At 36.5% G+C, this 14,414-nt stretch overlaps 1 protein-coding gene across 2 annotated transcripts in view; it reads right to left on the bottom strand.

Moving 5' to 3' along the window:
* The window catches only part of LOC148014867 (uncharacterized), an 83,158-nt gene that overhangs the window by 13,893 nt on the left and 54,851 nt on the right, over window positions 1-14,414 (bottom strand). The gene's annotated exons all lie outside the window — the stretch shown is intronic.

Below are 14,414 nucleotides of genomic sequence, written 5' to 3'. Positions count from 1 at the left end.
ATAGCCGATACAGGGAATTAATTAAGGATGTAAATAGCGGTGGCCACTACTTCAACCATAGACACTCAAGTGTATATCCATGCTTCATCGTGGTCCAAGCCATCTCGATCAAGCTGTACATCTTCCACTCCAATATCCCAATGAGCCACCTACCATGTGTATCTTGCATTCATAGCAAGCAACATAGAGATATGATTCCCAACAAGATTTCACATAGGGCTAAGCAGCCCTTGTTTCGATGGACTTATGTGGATCGATGCGGACGGAATCCCTTGACTAAAGTTTATACTTTATACTAATTGTTAATGATTTTAGTAGAATGACTTGAATGTATTTCTTGAAGCTAAAGTTACAGGCATTCACACACTTTAGGGATTCGTTGATCTTCTAGAAAAACAAGTCTAACACGAAACTCAAGACCCTAAGTTCCGACAAAGGAGGAAAAGTCATCCCCAACAAGTTAGCTATGTTTTATGCAGATCATGGCATTCACCAAGAGAGTTTCAATACAAACACACCTCAAGAACAACATGACCACGAGTGGCCTTTCAAAGGTACTCATAAAGGCCGATGAACATGCACAAAGAACTTATCAAGAATCTCCATCAATAACTAAAGAAGAGTCCTTACCAAACTTGACCATTGGACCAAGAGCACACATTTTGCTCATTGAAAGAAAATGATATCCCAAACCTAGCACATAGAGAACTTCTAATGTATGGGCATCAATTTGCCTATCCCAAATTAGTTGCATGATCACCTTTTCCTTTGATAGGGACCAAAGAGCTATCACCTATATGGATTTTCCTAGGCATCAGATGCATATACAGAATACCATTTGAAGGAGTCATGTGGCAAGAAGAACCACTATCCACAATCCACTCACAAGGCTAGGGGACCAACATCATTGCATTAGAGGTTGTCAAAGGAGCATCCTCAATCACCTCCAAATGGAGGAAGGTGGCCAATGAAGCAGTAACCACCGCTCACAAATCCTTCATAGTTTTCTTCTTCTTGATGTCCTTTCCATCCTTGTCGAAGCAATCCTTCTTCCAATGACTCGTTGTTTTCAAATCTAACAAGAAGACTCCTTGGCTTTGTCTTCCTTGGTCTTCTCATCCTTCTTCTTCTTACCGCTCTTCTTCCCCTATTGTTGGGAAGATTGTCTTGTCAATGCCTCGGACTTGGGACTGCTCTAACCTTTGAGTTATTTCTCTTGGTCCATGACCGTCGGAACTAACTCTTCCCATTTAAGGGTATCCATCCACAGTAAGGTCATTGTTCTAAATATGCCTCTCATGCTCATCGAGGAAGAAATGACTAACGAGACACAATACCCATACGTGTCAATGCCATTATGAGGGCTCAAAGCAAGAAAGCTAGTGGCAATATCTTATGGCCATTTAGCACTAATGGATTTGTGATTGGGGAGAAAAATGCCAAAAAGAGAAAGTGTTCAATGTCCGCATCTGTACCTCCACAAACACCAATTTCATGGCAGTCATCCAATTGAACAACTCATCTAATTCCAACCATATAGCCCAAGCAACTATCAAAAGCTCAATGTGAGCTATACTGGCTAGAGTGCAAGAGAGAAAGAGGAAAGATCGGATGCAGACTTTCCATTTATCCCAATGTGCCTATACCTTGACCAACTCAACTTTCCCATCAGAGAAAGGTTGCAAACATCACAAGTCGTAGGACCGTCTATCGCCTTGGTCACAAGCTCAGCCAAATCATACAACACCAAGATGCCAAGAATCATTACCTACTCAATGCAGTTTTTTCCATCAAGGTTCTAATCAAAGGAAAGAGCCAATAATAAGGGGACCTTACAATCCATAATAGCCTAAAACTCCAAATCAGACTTGAAAGACACTATACTCTAAATAATCTGCACAAAAACAAGGGCTGCCCCTCTGACTCCAGAAACCATGCTTGCTAGAGCTTCCTCCATTTCTCCTTAACTTGTTTCAAGTGCCGGAGGCGACAAAACTCAAAATCTGCTCCAAAAGGCTGAAAATGCAGCCATTTCTCCTTCACAAAACAGCCAAAACCTGCAAAAAACAGCAATTTCACTCCTTTCCTGCACTCCATCTGTTCATCACAACCTTCAAATGCTGAAAATGCAAACTTTTGTTGAACTGAAATCTCCCATTCAAGTCTGCCCACAATCAATCAGTTCTTCAGCACTACTCTAATATTATGTCAAAGTGCAGCAAATGCAAGAAGTCTATGACTAGACTAAAAGAAAATGAACACAAGAGGAGAGAGAGAGAGAAGAGACACTAGAATGCAGAATTCTGCAGTAAATGAATGCTAAAATGAAGAAGGTAAACATATACATGGGCTGTCAAATGTATCTCCACGAGCCGATCTCTCTCTCTCTCCTTGAAAACCAAGTGAATGATGACTGGGGCAAGCCACGCTATAAATAGGCAAGAAAAATAGAAATAAAATAATCAGATCCAACAGGAAACACTGCTGCAAAAACTCATCAAGGTCATAAAATAATACATAAAATGCTACGCAATAAATTTGACCACCACGTGGTATCCTATGCAGCTATTCTGGCCTGCCCAGCCGACTGCCCAAAAATGTAGGAAATGACCTCACAACCGCACAAACTTGTGTGACTTGAAAATAGCAAATGTGTAACTATGTCCGAGAGTACTAACTATACAACAGTAAACTACCAATGCCTATTCAATTCAACAAATTGGATCGGTCCTAGACTAAAATTCAACGAACTCCTCACTGATCGCAGCGTGGCAACAGTGAGAGACCATGGTTGCATTTTTCAATGTCATGATGGTCAACATTGGAGTGATTGCAGCTCCATGCTTGAAGACACATATATTTGAGTGTCTAATTGAGACAGATTCTAAGCTCCTTCGTCAAGGATGACAAAAACAACTGAGAATATAGCAATTGGAGCAAATATAGTCCATTGAAGAGCCAAGCACATGAGGATTCATTAGCAATGAGAGTGCTAGTCTGTGAGAGCTACATTGATTGCAGGAGTGGGTCACAAGTGGTTCATGTAAAGGTTCGTCCTCAATATTTTAAAAATACCATAAGGGGCACTCACCTTGAGGGCCAATCTTGTGTTATCTCTACTAATAGCAACAAGTTGCATTTGTCCATATGTGCAATGCTACTATGAAAAGGGCAACTAAAAGTGACCTACCTCGAATGTTGGGTGGTAATGGTAAGTTGGACAATGCCAACCAACTAATATGGGCATACACAATGTGCTATGTCTCCGTCGGAAAGCAATCATGGGATTATCTATATCGCATAGAGGTCAAGCTTGCAAGCCCATTGTGCAAATCAATTGCAAGCACATCCAATAGTTCATCTATTGTTGTTAGTGGTTCACCAACTCTAGCTCCTACTACTCTTCCCATTGTATATCAATTGAGACGGGATAAGAGAGATGCCCAAGCATATGCATTGATTACACTTCCATACAAGGCACATACAATCATGCACCACAGTCAAACAGGCATGGGGATATACTTCCTTGTTTACATTAGATAGTGGTGCAAATCTCTCTCAGAACAAGCAATGTAAGCACCCTTTGATATCATAGTACACTAAGCACCTACATATAGTGCTCCTCGGTCTCAAACTCAAGCCAAAATAATTGATAAATTTGATCCTTGGGAAGGGAATGTGAGGACATGTGAGACTAACCAATGGCACATATTACTCTACGAGAGAGGTGTTGAAAAAGATGCTCTCAATAAAAAGCCATCTTTGTCCCTAACGACTTGATACGTGTCACCAAAATGACAAATGAACTTAATGGTTTAATTAAACTTCACGAAGATTTTTAAGTAAAATGAACTTTAATTTTGGTAACCTCTCACTCTTAGCATAGGCACCATTGCACCACAAGTGAATGATTTCATACTAGGGCATGCAATTGACAAGTGTGTGGGCCATGTGATACATGGCAAGGGCTAACGAAACAAGGTGAAACCTAAAACTTTCATTAAATTGAATGTTTACACCTTAGGATTAAGTTATATTGAAAGTTTCACCCACTAAACAACTCACTTAAGCACTCAACTCATTCAACTTGCCCTGAGCTAAAGTTTCGCCTAGTGAATAACTCACTTATGATTAATAACTAAGTCATTAATTAACCTTGATTAAAAACATCATATGATTAAGGAGTAGCTAGTTACTCATTTAAAAAGCTTATCTTGGCTATTTGGGCCACTTCTCTCTCATTTGGAGCAACCCAAATTTAGAGGCATCCACTCTTTTCTTTCTTGCAGCAAAAAATTATAAATTTCAACCATGGAATCAACTTACATCAGCAAGCAATTTTTCTCCTCTTCGCACAAGGTTTCCATTAGGCAACTTCATAACTCCATTTACAGCAAGATATGCTCTTGTTTTTTAGCTAAACATTAGAGAAAGGCACCAAGTTTTGGGGACTTAGGGCTTAGCATGGATTTGTTCATTTAGGACAGGAAGATTAGTTCATAACCGTACTCTAGCATTCCTAATACCCTTTCATCCTTTCGTTACACTTCTATCGATTCCTATTCATATTAACATACATCATTAAACTTCTTTAAACCAATTTTTGAGCAACATGATGACATATCTACCTGGCGCACTTAGGTACCAAACGTCTTCTTGGTGTGCTGCAGGCTAGAATCTCTCGACGCGTTCCCCTTTCCGGATAGACTTAGTCACCACGCACCGCAATCTTCGATTAATTTCTTTACACGAAGATGTAGTCGATTCGAAGAAGCAAACTCAGTATATTGATAAAACAAGAAGGAACAGAATACAGTGATAAAGGACTGAAAGAAGGGTATATAGGTAGCTAGTGGTTATGACTAATCTCCCTGTGAGGGAGTTAGTTGGACATTATGAGAGTATGCTCAAAGCTTCCCCAGAGTGTTGGTGTATCACTCCGTGCTATGAGTTCTCAAGCTTCCCCAGAGTGTTGGTGTATCACTCCTTCGTGCTATGAGCTCTCGGTTCTCTTCTCCGCCTCCCCCTCTCAAAATGTGAGAGTGTTCTTATATAGAGAGTAGGTTGAGTGCGTGTGGAATAAAGTGGTTCTTCACTTTATTGTATATAGTGACCGGTTTATAAGGGCGGTTCACTTTTACATATTTGATGCTTTTATGATGGTGACCAGTTATAGAGGTGGTTCACCTTTTACATTTCTTGAAATGGATGTATTATTTGGACGCACTTGTCACAGTTGGTATGATGGTTACGACAATAAAGTGCTCGACATTTTTCAGAGCTATCTTTATTTTCGTTTAATTCACTTATGACACGTTGAAGGGTGTCTTTGTCTTTGTTTGACATTTCGGTGTAGTCCTGTAGTAGCAAGGTGACATCAGCTTGCTTGTATACTTTGCTGATGATATGTCATTTTCCTTCTTGTAATATCTTGCGCATTTGTTTTAGGATTATTGCTAATCCTTGCGCCTTTTTGTATGGAAGGCTGTTTAGATGTAATAATCCTTCCTTGTTTGCTTTTTCTTTAGTAATTGCTTCTTGTTTGGAGATTTTGCTTATTATTCCAAAGTGTATTCCTTTTTGGAATCCAGGCTCTGGAGTTGCATTAAATATTTTTATATTTAACGGAGCAGTTAAATCCTTTTCTAGGAGATAATTCGCTCCCCATTGGAAAATATATGGCAGTTGAGATATTTCTTCACATCTGCTGGTGGTATATATTTGATCTATAAATCCAAAATAGAATAATTTCTGGATTATAGATGGATCTGCTTTTGGTAAGGTGATTACTCGAGGATATTGGGATAAGAGTATCTTGATGTAGTAGCTTTGATTATTGATTTGTTTTACGAAATCAACAATAGAGGAGTATTCTTCATTGAAGTTGTTGATGTCGATGAAGTGATATTCTTCTTCTTGGATTTTATCATTACTAGTCGTAGCATAGTCCTTATATTTGATAAGGCTTTTATTATCAATAATCATACTAGTTGATTTATTATCACTAGTCGTATAATAGTCCTTATCTTTGATAAGGCTCATATTATCAATAGTTACACTAGTCGGCTTATAACTCTGTTCAGAGTTCTGTTTATAGTCCTTTAATACAGGACACTGAGTATGCCCCACTTTGGGGTCCTGGTTATCAGCCTTTTTCACAGGCTATTGACCTGCAACAGGGATTAGTACTGGAATAATCCTTTTGTCAGATTCTTCTTTTTGTATTTTAAAGCTTTCTATACAAGCTTGTAATTTAATAGTGGCTAATGTCAATATATTTTTGACTTCGTCTAGATCCTTTTGAAGCTTTTCCATTTTATGTTGCTGCTTCCCTGGTCATTAGATCAGCAAAAACGTTAGTAATACCTGCAATATGTATTATGTCAAAATCATAATAGGAGAAAAAGAGCTACCATCTCCTTAACCTATTATATTGTGGCATAATTGGTAATTTGTTTCTAATCATTCCTTTGACTTGTGTATTATCTGTTCTTACTATGAACTTTGTTGGAAGTAAAAAGAAATTGAATTTTTCTATTGTTCTTTTTACTGCTAGTATCTCTTTTTCGTTTGAGTGATATTTTTGTTCTGTAGTGGAAAATGTTCCACTGCAATATCTACATATATTTTGTTTTTCTTGGTTTTCTATTTTTTCCTTTAATATGCCCCCCCAGAAATTTTCTAAAGCGTCTGTTTCGATTATTAATTGTCCATTTGAACTTGGTAGTTGTAATCTTGGAAAATTTCTGCATTGTTCTTTTATCCATTGGACGGCCTTGGTATGAATGTCTAACCATTCCCATTTTTTATCTTTTTTGAGTAGTGTTTGTAGAGGTGATCTATCTTTAGCTAAATTATTAAAGAATTCTTCGGCATAATTGGCACATCCGAGGAATCTTTGGAGTTGCTTTGTATTTTCTAGTATATCCGGAAAATTCATTATTTTTTCGGATATATGATTCTGAAGTTCAATTCCATCATGGTCTATGATGAATCCTAGATAATCGATTTTTGCTTTATAAAGTTCCATCTTTTTTATGGATAGATTTACTCCATTCTCTTTTGATATTTGGAAGGATTTTTCCAAATGTGTTTGTGTTGATTTGTATTTTTACTACAAATCAATATGTCATCTACATAGATAATGCAAAATTCTGATATCTTTCTGTATATGTTATCGACCCATTGTTGGAATTCTTGTGGAGAATTCTTGAGTCCGAATGCAAGTATAAGCCATTCATAATGGCCTTGTGGAGTACTAAATGCTGTTAGTTCTGTAGAATTGGGTTCTAATTTGATTTGCCAAAATCCGGATTTACAATCGAATTTGGAGAATATCTTTTTGTATCTTATCCTGTCAAGAAGCAATTGTTTGTTGGGTAAATAATACCCGTTGAATTTTAGTTGTTTGTTGAGTGTTTTGTAATTGACAACCATACGAGCTTTTCCTCGTTTGATTTCGATATGATTTCTTACCATAAAGGCTGGTGAGCTATGAGGGCTTTTTGATTCTTTGATTAGTCCCTGCTTGAGTAGTTCTTCTATTTGTGTTTTGAATTCCTCCTGATCTACTTGAGAATAGATCATAGGTTTACAACGTATTATCTTTGGTTCTATTAACTCTAATTTTGCATAGGTTTTATGTTTATGCCAAAATTCTAATGGGTTTTCAGAATAAAGTTCTTTGAATTTTTCTGTCCATATTTGGACTTCGAATTCTATTTTTTCTTGTTGTCCAATCCTGTTAATACCATATTCTGATCTTTTAGTTTTTATGATTTCATCGCATGGTGTAATTAATGTAATAGTATCCATAGTTTGCCTATATTCTTTGAACAAGTTGAAGAAGTCATTTCCGAGAATGATATCTACACCTGTTTTGTTGTTTTGATATATTATGGGCAATTTTATTGCTACATTTTCTATTATGATTCTTAAGTTTTTTGATATAAGGTTATAGACGGTTTCATGTCCCGACATATCCTTACCTATAACTTGTAATTTATCATCTTTGAGCCATGACTCTGAATGTATAACTTCTTTTTTACATGTGGATATAAATGATCCATTATCTAGATAGGCGTCAAATTCTCTTTCTATGTCTTTAGTACAAACCTTTATTTTTATATATATATTGTTTTGTAAAGAAAGTGTATGGACTTTTCTAAGCATTATTTTTTATATGTCTTGATTATAGTATCTTTGATTTGAATGGTTAAACAGCCATTTTCTATTTTATAGTATTGACAGTCTTGTTCTAGGAATTTCATTCCTAGTATTACTGGATAATCTTTTGTTAGCATTTGGTCTATCATCATAGCAAGGTCAATGATTTGATTATCTATTTTTAGTCTTGCTTCTACGGCTTCTTTAGCCTTAGCAGATATTCCTGTCCATAGGTGAACATATTCGTATTCTTTATGTAATTTGACTTTTGTCAAATTATTGGCTATTTCATTATTAATGTAATTTTGATGTGCGCCTGTATCTATCAGGAGCAATGCTTCTTTCCAATGTTGGCCATTGAATATTTCTCCAGCTATTCTGAAGTGTGTAGTTTTATTATTGATTATTGGCTGACTATTTTCAGCTATTTGTTTTCCTTTTTGAGTGATCAATTTTTCTTCATCATCACCCCCGGTAATTTGTTTGATGGTAGGGTTTCTTTTTAAGAAACCTTTTTCATCAATGTATGTTTTAGGTTCATCTATTTTGGTTGACGAAGTGGGTTTAACCGTTAGGTCTAGATCCCATTCGTTATCCAATAATAGTGGTCTATCGATGCTGGGCATCTCTATTTCTTCAAAGGAAGAATAAATCTGATCTATGGAGATTATATCTCTATCTTTGAATTTTAATGAATGTACGCTGTTAGTAAGCGCATAGCTTATTGCAGAATGTATATTGAAAGGCTTTGTTCCTTGTTGAAACATTTTGTAATTTTCAAATTTATAAGCTAGTGTTAAGGTGCTATCTATATTTGTATCTAGCATGCTTATGGTATATCTAGGATATAAATAGAATCCCAATTGTTGATAGGCTAAGTTGCCTTGCATAATGCCTAATAGGGCATTTCTTCTGTCTATAATTCTATTATCAAGAATCGCCAATTTTAGCGGTGTGTCTATTCCTGCTCTGTAGTGAGATTTTATTATTATATGTACACCTCCAAGATGTATATATCCAATTTTCTTTCTATCTTTGTCATTTATATGTTATAAGTTTTCTTTGATGTCATTAGCTAATAACAAAGGTAGATTGATGTTACCTTTGGTATGTGCTACATCAATTGATTGCTCTCGAACCTTAAGTCCGTAGTATATTATATTTTCGCGATTGAAGAGCTTTGTCCATTCTCTAACAAACGCTTTTTCTGATGTATCTTTTGGTTTGTCTTTGGATATCCTTTTAAAGAGATCTTTATCGAAAATAATATCTCTCTCAAAGGTTTTACTATCTTCATTTTCTTCTAAATGAAGTGGTTGCAATTCCTGAATATTATTCATTATCAGAATTACTAGTACTTTCTATATAATATATTTCTCCTTCCGTGTCTATGGAGGAGTAGTCTGTTAAGTACTCATTATACAGCATGTTTAATGCTGTTTTGTTTTTCCTTTTCGGGCATTCGTTTGCGTAATGACCTTTTTCCTGGCATAACCAGCATTTGCATTCTTTGATTTTATTAGGTTGTTGTCTTCTTTTTAGTATCCTTTTATTTTTGAATCTAGGAATAAATTTTTTATATGTTTTCTTAGGGTAATATTTTCTATTAAATTTCCTCTTATATTTCTTTTTTGGGTATGGCTTTCTTATATCACCAAATATGAGCTGCTGACTATTTGTAGGACAGCATAACCCTTGTTTTACATGTTTTACTATTAATCTTTCCTGTTGTGTATTCCTGCACCAGGTATTTATACTTTGCCGTGCATATTTTATTCTGGCACCAAGAGTGTCAGATCTTTCTTTTAACCAGGTTTTGTATCCCTAAGATAATCTCTGATTATATGGGTAAGGTAGTTTTGTGAAATATAGTTCTTTGGCATTATTTAGGCGTTCGTCACCTAAACCTTGATAGTAAAATTTAGAGAATGCACATGTGTAAGCATTAAATCCACACATGGTTCTTATCTTTAGTAATTGAAGATTATTGTATGCTTCATCTCTAGCGATTTTTAATTCTTCTTCTCTGTGAGCATCCCAATCTTCACCTTGGAATTCCTTCCGGATGGCTTGTTCAAACCTTCCTAGAATTCTTCCGTGTGTTTCATTTTCGTTTATTTCTGGAATTAGGCTATTTCCAGTCTTTATCTCATTCTTTTGTTCTATTGTTTGTAGATCCCACCAGTGGGCTACATTTCCTTGGAATGAAGTTATGATAAAGGATGGTGTTTCCTTTATATCTATTTTCTTTGTGGTTAAGCCATGTTTCATGCTCTTTACCCATGTTTCTATTATTTTTTCTATATTTATTTCACAGTCTAGATTTAACCATGTTCCTGCAGAAGGAATTTCGGTTAATCTTTCATAGCTGTTCAATTGCTGAGATTGAATCTTCTATACTCATATTATCTAGTGCCTGTAAGAGTGGATCCTTCCCCCTCTTGTTTTGAGATTCATCCATGAAGGTTTTGCCTTCATTAAGATATATAGATTCGAGTTGTTCACTTAAATATTCTATTTCCATTTCGGATTCAGAATCAGTTTTATCCATCTTAATTCTGTCCTGGTAAGGTCACATATAGATCTCTATATGATATCATATTCCGAGTTCTTCGGTTTTCGTATGTGAGTTTGTACATTATGTAATCATTTCTTAATTCATTTTTTATATTTCTTAATGTTCTCGGATCTATGTAATCCTTTATAGTCTTATTGATATAACCAGCGAATGTAGTCAAATTGGCAAGATACCAAATGAGATTATTTATATTATGATAGGAAGGCTGAAAGCTTCCTTGTTCAGAAAAACATTGGTTATATTCATGGGCTATTCGCGTTTGTAAACGCGTTACATTGTGTCTTTGATATGAATCAAAGAGATAGTTAGGCTCTTCCATGAGCTCTTTGGCGCATGATTTTACATCTTTCTATTGTCCTGAGTTCTTGTATATTGAATAAGTGGCTCATTGTAAAATCTGAGTATGCTATAGTTTTCCAGAACATTTGTATAAGTCGTACTCGAACATTTATCTCTCGAGCGACTTCCATTTCTATTTCTTGAAAGACTTCAACATTTCCACCATGTCGGAGGCTGTAGAATGTCCTTCGTATATATCTTTTGATGATGACGATATGCTCAACAATGTCGTCGACCATTTGCTTGAATTGTTCATTGTCCATCTGCATATTTAATAATAGGATCTTGTTGATGACTCTAAAGGAGTTCTTCCTATATTTGATGTTTGAGGGAATATTTGTGTTATTTGTTCCAATTTTTGAATGATTATATTTAATTTATCATTTACTTCTTTAATGGAGACTTTGTAATTATTTTGGAATTGTTCAAATTCTTATGTATTTTCAATGATTTCTAGTTTTTCTAATTTTTCACTAATGTTTAGCTAAAAAACAAGCGCATATCTTGCTGTAAATGGAGTTATGAAGTTGCCTAATGGAAACCTTGTGCGAAGAGGAGAAAAATTGCTTGCTGATGTAAGTTGATTCCATGGTTGAAATTTATAATTTTTTGCTGCAAGAAAGAGAAGAGTAGATGCCTCTAAATTTGGGTTGCTATATACCTAGTACACATTCTCTCTAATTTTGTCATGAAGAAAATGACATTCTCACAGTTCTATCATAAGAAATTCCCCTTGTCTATGAAAGGAACAGCATGGCACTGCATGGAGACTATGCAAGAGAGTTAGCTCAACAAATGCTCCGCGAAATTGGGTTCAAATGCTTGCTTTCATTCGTAGGGTTTGTAAGGCTAAAGTATTCATTTGCAATTTCGAACACTCTACAACTAATTGGAGACCAGCAATTAAGATATCAGGGCCATTGTGCACCCGTGGATCAGTTATATCGCAAGAAATCGCTAAAATACGACCATCTGTAATAACTAATTTCAAGCATATTCTAGTAATTTAAAAAAATACTGAAAAAGACACCAAGCTTTGGAGCCAACAAGTGTTAATGTGTAGTGAAGGAGCACTCTAGCTCCAATTGTGTAGGGTGTTCTTGCAAAATTTACTATTACACTAAATAATGTGTATTTGCTAAAATGTTGTTTACTACCCTTTGGCCTTACAAACGCTTGTTTCATTGTTCCGTTGCCCGGACATCGCCAACTTTCTAAAGGAGGTGAGCTTGTGGTTGTCTCAAGGAGCAAACACATGCATTCTGGTTTGCTGCAATTCAGTTACAACAAGTTTTATACTCATTGAAACCAGTGTACAGCAAGGGACAAACAGTAAAAGATGTCACACAACAGTGGTAGTATGAGTGAGGAACAGGAAACCCCTCTTAAAAGGCGCTCAACACATGGTTTTAAGTCTCCAAATGCTGAAAATGCTTTAGTAGAGAGAGCAATAAATGTGATCACTGAGCATGTAGCTTAATCACATGTAATCCCACAAGTCCAAGGTGCTCACAAAGCAAATGCAATGTTTTGGCATGGTTAGCAAGTGCTGTTATAAACTTGCAACAGTTAATTCAGCAATCTCAATTTGCTGAATTTATGCTGTCAGTACCTGATGTTAAAGAAAAAAAAGTTGCTTTGCATTTTAAACAACCAAGTAAGGCTCATGAACAAACTTTTCAGACAAAGATATTGCATACACCTGCACCTATAATGCCAAATGTGTAGGGAACTCCAGTTCAGCAACATGATTATCCATTAGGGAATAATGTGTAGCACATTCCCCATGGACAGCCAACAATTTCTCCACCATCTACGCATCCAAGTTATTTTGGGGATGGATCATTGTCTCACGCTATGCATGCCACTACACCCACCAGTTTTGGCATCCAAAATGCAACTAGTTTTCAGCCACCAATGTTAGGTGTTCACATGAACTATCATGAGGCAATGCAGCCCCAAATGCACTAGCATGTATGGTAACATTGGTATGCAGCCAAGTATGCAAACTGGAATGTTTGGTCAGTTGGGAGGCACTACTGGGCATATGTCAAATGCAAATGCAGTAATGGATGGCATCACCAGCACCACCATTTTTGCAGCCACCCATGTATGATAATTTGACTGCTTTGGGTAAAGTTAAAGACTACAAAGAAGGTGGGGCAATAGTCAAATTTGAAATCTTTAATGGTATGCAGGATAACGTGAAGGCTTTGACCTTCATTCAACAATTTGATGCGGCCTACTCTGAGGGAAATTTTTTCGATCCTTCAAAAGTGCACAAGGCAACCACTATTTTAAAAGGAAACGCACTTCAATGGTGGAAAACCCTTTTGATGCAAGGCAAGTGCAATTCAAACAAGTTTTCTCTTCTCAATGGCTCACAAACACTTTTGAAGTGGATGTGACAACAGTCTAGATGCAATTCATTGTGCTAATTTGGAAGAGTACACAAATAAATTATGGGGAGCTTTGTTGTCAATTAGCTCTTTTTGTGAGGTCACAATGGCTAAGCAAATAGAGACCTATTGTTGTGGCCTACCCAAAGAAATCCATGACTATTGCACCAAGACAAAAGTGACCAGCATAGCACAATTGATTGAAAATGCAAATACATCTTATGCATTGATGAAAGGACATGTCACAAGATTTAAGGGCAGCAAAGATGCTTCAAAGGACAATGCTGAAAATAAGGGCAACAAGACTGAATTTTTGGGCAGCAAGTTTACATCCTCAAAAAAGGGTCAACATACTGAAAATCAGTCAAAGCCATTCTTTCAAAAAGGCAAACGAGGCAAAAGGTTATTTGTTAATGCTAAGAAAGCTATTGAAGGAAAGGCATTGTATGATGCAAACAAATGCTATGTTTGTGAACAAGAGGGGCATATAGCATGTAAATGCCCAAAACGTATGTCTAAAAACCATACAGATGACAATAAGAATCATAAAGGCAAGGAGCATAAAACTTCTGCTAGATTGGTAATATTGGTACTTGATCTTGTAGGGTGAGCAACCAAACAAAGATGCTTTAGAGCTATGCCATGCATCGGTCAAAGTGAGGGATCAGCATGCTTTAGCTTTCTTTGATACACATGTCAAGAGCTCATGCCAACTTCATTTCCCTAGAATTGGCAACCAAGCTGGGCATTAGAGATTATGAGATGGGTCCCATGGGTGAGGCTAGTTTGGCTTGTCTTGGACATGCAGCACCGGTCAACCCTATCATTGGAAACTTCGAATGCATTTGCAGTCATATGTGGACAGCAAGGATTTTCACATTATGCCATTGGAGGACTGCCATGTCCTATTGGGTATTCCATGATGTCATAGA

This window comes from Lygodium microphyllum, chromosome 24 (assembly GCF_053477565.2).
Source record: "Lygodium microphyllum isolate KBCC chromosome 24, Lygodium_microphyllum_v1.1.10, whole genome shotgun sequence".
Lineage (NCBI taxonomy): Eukaryota > Viridiplantae > Streptophyta > Polypodiopsida > Schizaeales > Lygodiaceae > Lygodium > Lygodium microphyllum.
This window is presented reverse-complemented; position numbering and strand designations above follow the sequence as displayed.